Source organism: Sinocyclocheilus rhinocerous, unplaced genomic scaffold, assembly GCF_001515625.1.
Source record: "Sinocyclocheilus rhinocerous isolate Xijiao unplaced genomic scaffold, SAMN03320098_v1.1 scaffold1053, whole genome shotgun sequence".
Taxonomy (NCBI): Eukaryota; Metazoa; Chordata; class Actinopteri; order Cypriniformes; family Cyprinidae; genus Sinocyclocheilus; species Sinocyclocheilus rhinocerous.
The window spans coordinates 401,209-411,713 of record NW_015638958.1 but is presented as its reverse complement, the minus strand read 5'-3'; the positions used below and the strand labels follow the sequence as shown (position 1 = coordinate 411,713).

The 10,505-nt window shown below is 36.7% G+C and overlaps 1 long non-coding RNA gene across 1 annotated transcript in view; it reads left to right on the top strand.

The window, feature by feature from the left end:
* Positions 1-1,480: 1,480 nt before the first annotated feature.
* The window catches only part of LOC107750385 (uncharacterized), a 14,253-nt gene continuing 5,228 nt past the window's right edge, over positions 1,481-10,505 (top strand). The window contains exons 1-2 of the long non-coding RNA XR_001641137.1: positions 1,481-1,794; positions 2,620-2,716. This is a non-coding gene — a long non-coding RNA (uncharacterized LOC107750385). The remainder of the gene's footprint in view (positions 1,795-2,619; positions 2,717-10,505) is intronic.

The following is a 10,505-nucleotide window of genomic DNA, read 5'->3' as shown; positions in this document are numbered from 1 at the left end:
TGATATTCAGAAAACACGAACAGAGTATGTTATCTTTGAGACTATTATACGATAAAAAATATAACACACCTAATGCATGGCATTCACATTAATCAGAATCCTAACTATACAGTGTATTTAGTAAAACAAGTCAAATCAAATTAAGTACATTTTTATTAAACTAAGTAAAATCAAAACCTATCAACAAATGTCAACGAATCTCTACCAGAAGTGACAGTGCAATGTAGCAGATGAACAATTCCTTACCAAATTGTCAATAATAAGATGGATCCTTGATGGTTGAGCATCTAACTTTAGCATCTGTGATAAAGCAATAGAAAAATACACACACACACAGGTATTTATCTTCTGCAGGTTACATGTCCTTTACCCATTTGTAAACTCTGGTAACGTTATACTTTACTATTTTTGAAAGGTAATAAAGATAGCGATTTTCTTACCTGATTTTGCCCGTATGTTTGCAGAACCTCGTAGATCACATCTGACCCTTCCTGTGTTCACATTCCAGTTTTTGTTCTCCACTGACATGTCACGACTCAAATTCACTCTAAATAAAAATTTAACAGGCAAATATAAAATAATTCAGGACTGGCCGAGCAATCTCAACAAGCAGCAGCTCACAGTCAGCCTCATCACTCAGAAAGATGATAACGGTCATATTTTCAAACTTAGAAAGGCGCGCACAGTTTCATTGGCCAGTTTCCTGGATGACAGCCAGATTAACCAATCACGATCAAAGCAATAAGATAAAACAACCAATAGGGAATTGTTTCGGCGTGGTAACGCAGCGAAATGTATTTAGTTTTATTGTTGTTAATGATGATAATATTTTAACATATACCTTTAGATTTTAGAATAGGTTTCATGATCAAAATATTGTAAAATGCTAATAAAATCATAATATTGAGCTTAATAATAATTTAAAAGTTAGAAATTATTTTGTATGCTGTTGAATTTTGTACAGATCTTGTAAAAAAAATCAACGTTGATTTGTAAGTGTTTTTGTTAACCTTTTTCAACCATTTAGCATTAAACATTATTTCAACATTGTTTCAACGTTGAAACAAGAACTGACCTTATTTCAACCATATTTCAATGTTGAAGGTCTGTCATGTGCCGGCTGCAAATGAATGGCGACTGTAAAAAAAACAAAAGCCGAATCCCAGACATTTTGGGCGATTTAGAAATCCCGGCCGGACGCATTTTTTATGTCCGGGGAAAAGAGGACGTATGGTCACCCTACGATAGCGTAACAATGAACGAAGCACAGGTCTCACAGAAGTCACTTTCAAACTATGCAGCATTCTGTTGGTCATCAGTGAATTTGTGTAACAATCTATATATCGTCTGCGAAATTTTAATGAATAACATTAAGTGTGACCACACCTTATCACGTTTATAAGGACGTCACAGCAAGTTGAATAGCATTTCTAACCAGCATGCACCTGGCAGTGATCAGTAATCACGTAGTTTACTAATCTCAAACAAGCCCATTTTCAGGTCCATCTCATGTGCAATGACTGCCATGAGCACAGCAGGACAAACTCCACTCCGAGAGCCCGTTCTCGGATCAACGACATTCTCAGGGTCACACAGAGCAGGAAAACCAGAGACTGAGAAGTTTACGGATGATTTGAGTGAAGAGACAAACAAAAGGACATAGAGAGAGAGCAAGAGAGAGGGAGAAAGATCATTAGAGCTTCTGGAAACAGTTCAAGTCATTCTCATGTACGAGAGGCATCCAGAGGGACTGTTGTGTGGGCCTTGGCAACAGCGGTTCCCCCGGATCTGCAGGTGGGTTTTACTTCAGTCTCTCTCAGTCTCCATGGGTAACGCACTCAAAAACCATATTGTTTTCTCGTCTTTTCGAGGGTGCATTGCGGAAAAAGTTTCAAATTCGAAGGCCGCTTCATTCATGATTTATGTCACATTTGATGCTAGTTTAATATCAAATACAAATACATCTTGCACTAGTACAGTGTAAAACCCTCTCCAGACAAAAAGGAAATATGGAGCAGGGGTTGTTAGGGGTCACAGGTCTGGGGAATTGAGGGCCTGCGGCCTAGTTGACAGGGGAAAATATTTTGTAATCTCCAGGGTGCAGCTCGTTCAAATTCAGCACTGGTTTTGCTTTACTCCCAGGACAAGAATTTGGCTTCGATTTCAATAGCTTTTCCAGATGTTCATTTTCCTATTTTTTTTTACTCTTTTCCCCTTTTTTTTCAGTGCAGTCCATTTTGAATTTTTGAATACCACAATTAACATTCATAAATCACGTCAGGGACACTTCCCCTTCAATCACAGGGGAATGTTATGGGAAGGTACGATAACTCACAGCAAAGTGAAGGCTTATGAAAAATCTTATGAAAAAGTGCCTTGATTTGGCCAAACAATACACTACAGATAGGAATTATTATTGATTGGTTAACTTGGAAAGACAAACCCATGTTAATCATCCAAAAACACTCCATCTGAACTCAAAACAAATACAAACCACAGAAACACCTCAACGTCAATGTGAAAAAGTTGCTTTCTGATTAAAACTCATAAGGAAGGAAATGAAACAGTACATTGATATATATCCAACGCACTTTGTTTCAATATTTGTCTCAACACAAGTGCTGTCACGCATGGATGGAGGCAGAAGAACAGGAGGGGAACATGAGACCTCGGGGAGCGCGGCACATGACCCTGAGATGACCCTGACATAACCGTGGTGAGTGAGAGACAGAACGCAGAGTCTCAACACACTTACAGGTCAGCCGCTAACACAGCGTAAACAATCATTCAACCCCACGGCTTTCTCTGTGACTTCTCTCTCTCGCTCTACCTCCCTGTGTTTTCCTCCATTTCTTTTTTGCTGCTGTCTTCTGGGGCTCCATGTTGTCAGCACCAGCAGTTTCTACCAGGTAATTGATGGGTGTAGAAAAATACGTTCTAATTTCACCCCATCAGCTCCTCCATGTTTCTGTTGACAATAACTCATATGCATGCTACATTCATACTCACAACAATTAGACATCCATCTTGTCCTTTCTTTCTTTCTTCTTCTTTTTTTTATTCTACTTGTGTGAAAAAGGCAACATTGTAAAATAGAGACAAAAAACAGCTGCTGAAACAAATGTTAAATAAAAGCTGCACTTGAGTTCTTATAACTTGCCGTTCAGTTGACCATTTGCTACAAACAGTAGTTAATGAATTAGGTATCGTTAGATTCATGTCTGCAACATTTTTAAAAATTAACACGTTTTAGAAGTACTGATCATTTTTAATATTGTTTTAACATTACTATAAGGTGCTATCAAAATGGCATTGCTCTTTCAGTGTTCTGGATATTTAATGCAGTTGCTTTACTCAAGTATAAAAAAAAATGGAACTTTAAAATGTGGATTTTATACCTCAGATGTTTTGGTCTTCAAAGATGATGATGAGAAAAAGATGACTTCATGTTGAAATTTGACCGCAGACTTCGGCATATCGGCAATTTTGCAGACAGTTTTAGACATTGCTGAGATATCTTTGTGAAACTCTAGAGGAAACATCTGTGAGATTACCAGGGTCTTTTTCTGAAAGGGAAACATTTTGTGGATGACAATGGTGGATTTTTGCAGAAACTATGTTTACCACTGTAAATTTTCATATCCCTTTTAAGGGTGGATAAACAAGCACAAACAGTGATGATATTCCTTGTGATGACATTTTTGATTTTCTTGATCGTCTGTGAAGACCTCGACATAAAACTAAGGAACCTCCCGAATCCCTCGCACTGAGAATTGACAACAATCCTTTCAGCCAAACTCACAACAGATTAAATAATGCATGACAGACGCTGTATTCATGCTCTCTCTCAGCTCTATCACTCTGACCTGTCGGATTGTCTCAGGACACTTACCAGAGGCTGAAAGAGAGCCAAGGCTCTTTATGAAGTCAGTTTGGAGTGAATTACATGCAGAATGGCAAAGAGGTGATTATTTTTTAGCTGTTGGCCTTCGAGGTGAGTAGGGAGAACTTGCTGATAGCCAAACAACTTCATCTGCTTACATGATTATAATTGCTGCATGTGGGACCGCGAACGGTGATGCAGACTCCCCCTCCTCTGCAATGCCCTGGGTAATACACACCGCTGGCAAATGATTGGAGAGAGCGAGAGCAAAATGTTATCATTAACGGCTCATGTTGCATGTAAAGACAGGAAATATTAAAATAAATAAAAAGTAGAATGCATAATCTACATAGAGATTTTAATCAAAATAATTAGCCTGGCCACTACAGGGACCTGTTTTGACCTTTGTGCATTAGAGCGATTAAAACCTCACCTGTGTGCTGAATCTGAACCAGTACGCCTGCAGATACAAGTCGAGGGAATAAAATACCACTATGGCTTTTGTGCAACAGTGATTGCTTTTGACAGAAAGACATGGCTAGCATATCAGAGCGGTGCACACTTAGTTATAGCTAATCTGTAAATGACCGCCATTTAAACTCAAGCGTTGTACTATGGGCATTGTGTTAATGCTGCTGTCTGCAAGTGTATAAGTGTGTGTTTTTCTCACAAGCAATACATATGTACATCAATTCTGTCTTTGTCAGTATCACTGACACTTGTGTATGCCACGAGGGATTTGCTCCTCAAAGTGCTTTATAACATTACACATCTGTTTAATCAGCAGCTATTTCATGGCTAATACAGTTAAACCTGCAGTGAGATTCATTTAACTTTAACACTAAAGAATAGTTATGCCAAAAATGAAAATTTTAACCTGACTTTCCTATGCTGATTGATGATGTTTGGTCCCTTTTTTGATATTTGGGTTTAAAACGAGAGCAAACAACTTTTATAAATCATAAACTTTTTCCGATAATGTTTTTTGTTTTTATATGCTTATATTTTTCACTTTTATCTGCCATTATACTGTTGATTTTGAATTGAACTGTTAGATTAAAATTACAAAAATTTAAAGGAACAGTTCCAAGCATATAAGCGTCATTATTTGTTCCACGGAACACAAAAGGAGAATTTTCAAAAAATGTGAATGGGATTTAAAATTTTTTAGACTGACCTAAATTTGAGGTAATTTCCTTACATTAAAGTATTATAGGACTTTAGAAGTCTTGAAATATTCTGATAAAAGTCTTCTATTCTATAAAAGTCTTACGGACTAGTTTATGGTGCTTCGCCTGTTGATTTTCATCTGTTTTAAGGCTTGAAAAAGCTTCTCTGTTATTATATGGACTATAGCTGGCTAAAGATCCTTAATTTCTCCTTTTGTTTTTCAAGGGGAAAAAAACAGCATTCCTGTTACGAACAATATTAGGGTGAGCAAATAATGACAGAATTTGAATTTTTAAATTTTGAAGTACTCCTTTAAATGACTAACTGCAATTTGAAAATTGTCCAAACCTAATACTAAATCAGCAAATAAAGATAAAGAAATAGATAAAGTGTGGGGTTGTGAAAAGCAGATATCAAAAAAGAGATTTTCAAACAGACCATCAATCAATGTCTAGAAAAAAGTCATGATCCTTCTGGTGGGAAGAAATGAATCACCCAAAGGCACTAAGAAAACAGTTACACACTGAGAGTACTTCAACATACACAATTGTGCTTAAGAAAATCATTTCACCACCAGTTTATTCAATTCTTTGTCATTATATTAAATAGAAATGTGTTAAACAGCAAGGGAGTTGTGGTATAGCCTATATTGTTTAAAGGAATAGTTCACCCAAAAATGATTCCGTCATCATTTATTCAACCCTCGTGTTGTTCCAAACCCATATAACTTTCTTTCTTCTATGTCAGAACTATCTCTGAATTGTTATTTCTAAGGCTGTGGGTTCAACCTCAAGCACTGGTGACCTTAAAGTTGTGCCTCTGTGTTTAATGACTAGTTGCTCCAGGACACAATCCTCAACAAGGGAGATGTACTGACTTAATGGGAAAGGACTTGGATTACAGCCACAAAGACTGCAAGTTCAATCCCAAGTACGGTTGGCCCAGATATTGCTTTAGAAAGAATCATTTAACCATTGGTCGCTCCAGGGCAATGTCCCTTCAAAAAAAAAGCTGGCCCCACAAAAAAAAAAAAAAAAGAGCTGTCGTAACTTAATTGTTAAGGATCTAGGCTGACACCACAAAAGTTTCATTGTCAATCTCAGGTAAGGATGACCTAGAAACATCAAGTTATGAGGTTAAATTTAACATTTTCCTCCATCACTATTTTGAGCTGACATCATTGTAGTCATCATTACAGTGCAGGCGAGCGTGTGTGCTGATACAATGGGTTACCTGATCTGGGGGTGGGAAAAAATGGCGTCTTAATCTTAGATCCCAAAGCACTTAAAGGGGTCACACACACAAGAAATCTAAACATAATAAATAAAATAATTAATAATAATAATTAAATAAATATATATTAAAATGACAAAAACACTTAAAATATCAAATAAATCACAAAATAAATACACTAAAATATATAATTTTACAAAAGATTCCTGTTTCGAAAAAAAACACTGGTATTTTAACTTTCTATTTATCAGAGAATCCTGAAAAATATCACTGTTTACACAAAAAATCTTTGATCAACATTATAATGTTTAACAAATCAACATATAAGAATGATTTTGAAGGAACATTTGACACTGAAGACAAGAATAAATCATTTTTAAAAATATATTAAAATAGAAAAGTTATTTGGTGAGCATAAGAGACCCTCAGAAACATAACAAATTTACCGACCCCAAACATTCGAAAGGTAATCTTTATTCATGTCCATAGTCTGTCTTTGACCTGATACAGTGCTGCGTTTGACCTGTAAGTAAAATGTCCCCATTAAAAGTGAAAAAAAAAAAAAAAAGATAATCTTGGTAACGCACACAGATGGAAGGCAGATAAGTATAACTGGGAGAGTGTACAGGTTGCTGTATTGTAAAAGGTTTAACCATAACAACTGGGTTTACAATGAATACACTGAGAGCCAAAATATACTAAAAGCCTCATATGAGATGGCACATAAAGGCCTGTTCACACAAAGTCCAAAAAGTATGCACAAAAACAATGCATCTCTTAAAATGTATTCAGACTGAAATATCATATTGTGATGATATATTGTTTATTTGTATTATTCTGATTACATTTTTAAAAGTTCAGAAGCAAAAACAAGTCATTCAAGTATTTTTTCAAAAATGATTTTGCATGAAACAGTGTAAATAATGTTGATGCAAATACTTTATAATTTTATATGGTTCAGTGGAATCTGTCTTGGTGTAAATAGAATATTGACTGAGCAGCACAACATCCAGTCTCCGTTTCTATAGTCAAACATGAGGATATATGAAATACAGTAATACTTTCCTCAATCTCAAACCTGCACAAAAACTCTCAGTCACAGGCCACTGGTCAAACTCCCATTCTGTCTTATTCATGACACACACTCTGCTCTGAGAGTGTGCTGCCTGTGTGTGTGTGTGTTTACCTTCCCCACAGCATCCAGTAAGTATTATCACAGCCGAACCAGAGAAACAAGAGGTGAATGAATGGAGCAACTGAACAGGGCACATTTGGACTGAAATGAGAAAGAGAAATAAAAAACAAAAGCATGTTCATCACTTATCATGGTTTTACCATGGTAGTTACTATATGGTACTTTGTTGAGAATGTATTAAAGGGTTAGTTCACCCAAAAATGAAAATTAGGCTGTGTTTTACTCACCCCCGAGGCATCCTAGGTGTATATGACTTTCTTCTGTCAGACGAATCCAGTCGGAGTTATATTAAAAATTGTCCTGGCTATTCCAAGCTCTATCATTGCAGTCAGCGGGTGTTGCAGTGCTTCAGTCCAAAAGAAGTTAAATAAAAAGCGCCCTTCCATAAAAAATAGTGTCTCATACGGCTCCGGGGGGTGAACAAAGGCCTCCTGTAGCGAATCGATGCGTTTTTGTAAGAAAAATAACCATATTTAAAACGTAATAATCAATTTAATCTAGCTTGCGCTCACTGTTGTAAACGGAAGCAGTTCCGGGGGAATGACGTATAAGGTCGGCTTTGCGCACCTGTTTCCTGTTCCTATTATGTTTATTGATCCCAGGTGTTTCTCGTCTTCTCCTCGTCATGTCTTGTGTATTTAAGGTGTTTCCTGTTTTGAGTTATCTGTCCGGTTTTGAACGTCGATCCCCGTGTCCTACGTGTGATTCCTGTGATGTCAATAAAGACTGTTAATCCTGATTCTCCTGCGTTCTCCTCATGCCTCGCTCCTTGTTCCTCGCTCCTCACCGTAGGCACACCGTGACAGTAATGCTTTTCCAAGTAAAAATGGATATGCAATGAGACACAATATAGGGACTTCATTTATCAGTTGGAAATTGATTGGATCATGAAAAGTGGTTTCCATGTTTTATCATTTTTCATGGATTTATTTATTTAATCAGGGGATTTTTTTTTAATCACAGGTGGTTAAGGAAGATTAGGGTAAAAAAAATATTGTGACGTCAACCAAAAAGGTTAAAATGAAAGTTTTTTTTTTTTGTCTTTGCACATACTGTAGGAATCATTCTCAATAGGCACACCGTGACAGTAATGCTTTTCCAAGTAAAAATGGATATGCAATGAGACACAATATAGGGACTTCATTTATCAGTTGGAAATTGATTGGATCATGAAAAGTGGTTTCCATGTTTTATCATTTTTCATGGATTTATTTATTTAATCAGGGGATTTTTTTTTTAATCACAGGTGGTTAAGGAAGATTAGGGTAAAAAAAATATTGTGACGTCAACCAAAAAGGTTTTAATGAAAGATTTTTTTTTTTTGTCTTTGCACATACTGTAGGAATCATTCTCAATATTGAGCCAGAAATATGTATTATTGTACTGAAAATTTATCTGATTTCATGCTGACTTTAAGCTAAAATTTTCTATAACAATGCTGCAGTTTATTTTCTTCACAGTATAGACTTTCTTACACATAAACCACCACAACAAATACCACATTTACTATGCAAGAACGCCATTTTTGGGCTTACCACTTTAATTATCATCTTTACATCTTAAATTATCCTACTTTCTATATTTGTTCATACTCATAGATTTTTCTCTTTGTGAAGTCCCATGCTTTCCCATGTGGTTAGTTGCTGCGCTAGTCCTGGAATGCTACATTGACATACTGTACACTTCTAGCCGAGCTTTACATTCACACTCAACTGAACGTGTGCGAAGGAAACATTAGGGACTATTTACAAAGCACTTTGAGGAGCAAATCCCTCTTGGCAACATAAAGTTCAATTAAGCAAACAACCTCTGCTCGTTAACCCTGCCCCACGCCTCACAATAGATCAATAAGGTCATAAAATGTGTGCTAAAAACTAGCATGCGGTGCAGCGCCTCTCCTGTAGTTCCTGTATTGTTAGACCTAAAAATAACGAATTAAAGTGCAAAAGAGAGGAAGAAAGTGAAGCCCTGAACCTGCGAGATGATGATGGCACCTCTTTAGTCCTCCTGGTGCCTTTACTTTTAATGTGAGCGTTAGTGCATGGTGTCTCTCTGGACCGCTGCACTTCTCTAGCTTAATTATTAAGAGTGCCGTCTAATGAACTGCAGGATTACTGAGGTGATAATCGCTGTCTTGGTAGGAGCATTAAGTCTTGTTCTATGTCATTGTACTCTGAGGACAAGAAGAGAGAATGGCAAAAGGAGGAGGGGAAGAAAAGAAAAGAGAAGAAAAGTGAAAGAAAAGCATATAAGAGAGACAAAGAAATAAAAGAAAAAGACTATCCGCTCTCTGCTGCATCTTCTGGGACACGACACCGTGCGGCTCACGCTCCCAGTGTGAAGGCTGTAACCTGTTAATATGGGCGCTGAAATGAACATGCGATGCTCACGCCCCACTCACGGAGCATGTGTTAAACAGGCCTAACTTGCTAAAATTTGTCTGAAGTTTAAGTTACTCAATATTAACTTCTTGTTTATAGAACTCTTGTATAAAAGCAAAGCAGGGCCCTTGGGCTCATGCCTATGGCAGAATCAAAGACATATTCAGCACAGCAGCTGTAAAAAGGATAGTTATTTATTATTTATTTTATTTTATTTATTTTATTTTATTTTATTTTATTTTATTTTATTTTTTGAATGCCATGTCAGCAGCAAGTCTATCTTAATTGCAAGAGCAAAGTAAATAACCGTCATACAATTAAAAAGACATTTAAGACAAAAATTCTAAAATACATTAAATATATCAGTTAAACATCGTTCTGACAGGACCACTATCGTCAAAGATGATTGACAATTAGCATACAGTTTGGATTGGCGGTATGGTTCTGTTCTGGGCAAGAACTCCCTGCGCATCCATGCAGCCTAGCAGGGAGAGCAGCAATAACCCCCCAGTGTAAACAGAACAGAACCAACATAAATGTATTGCAGATATCGTTAAAGTTAAATAATGTTATGTACACATTTTAGAATAAGTCTGATTCAAGGGAGAATCAGAAGGCTGAATCCCGACTGACAGAGGAGGAG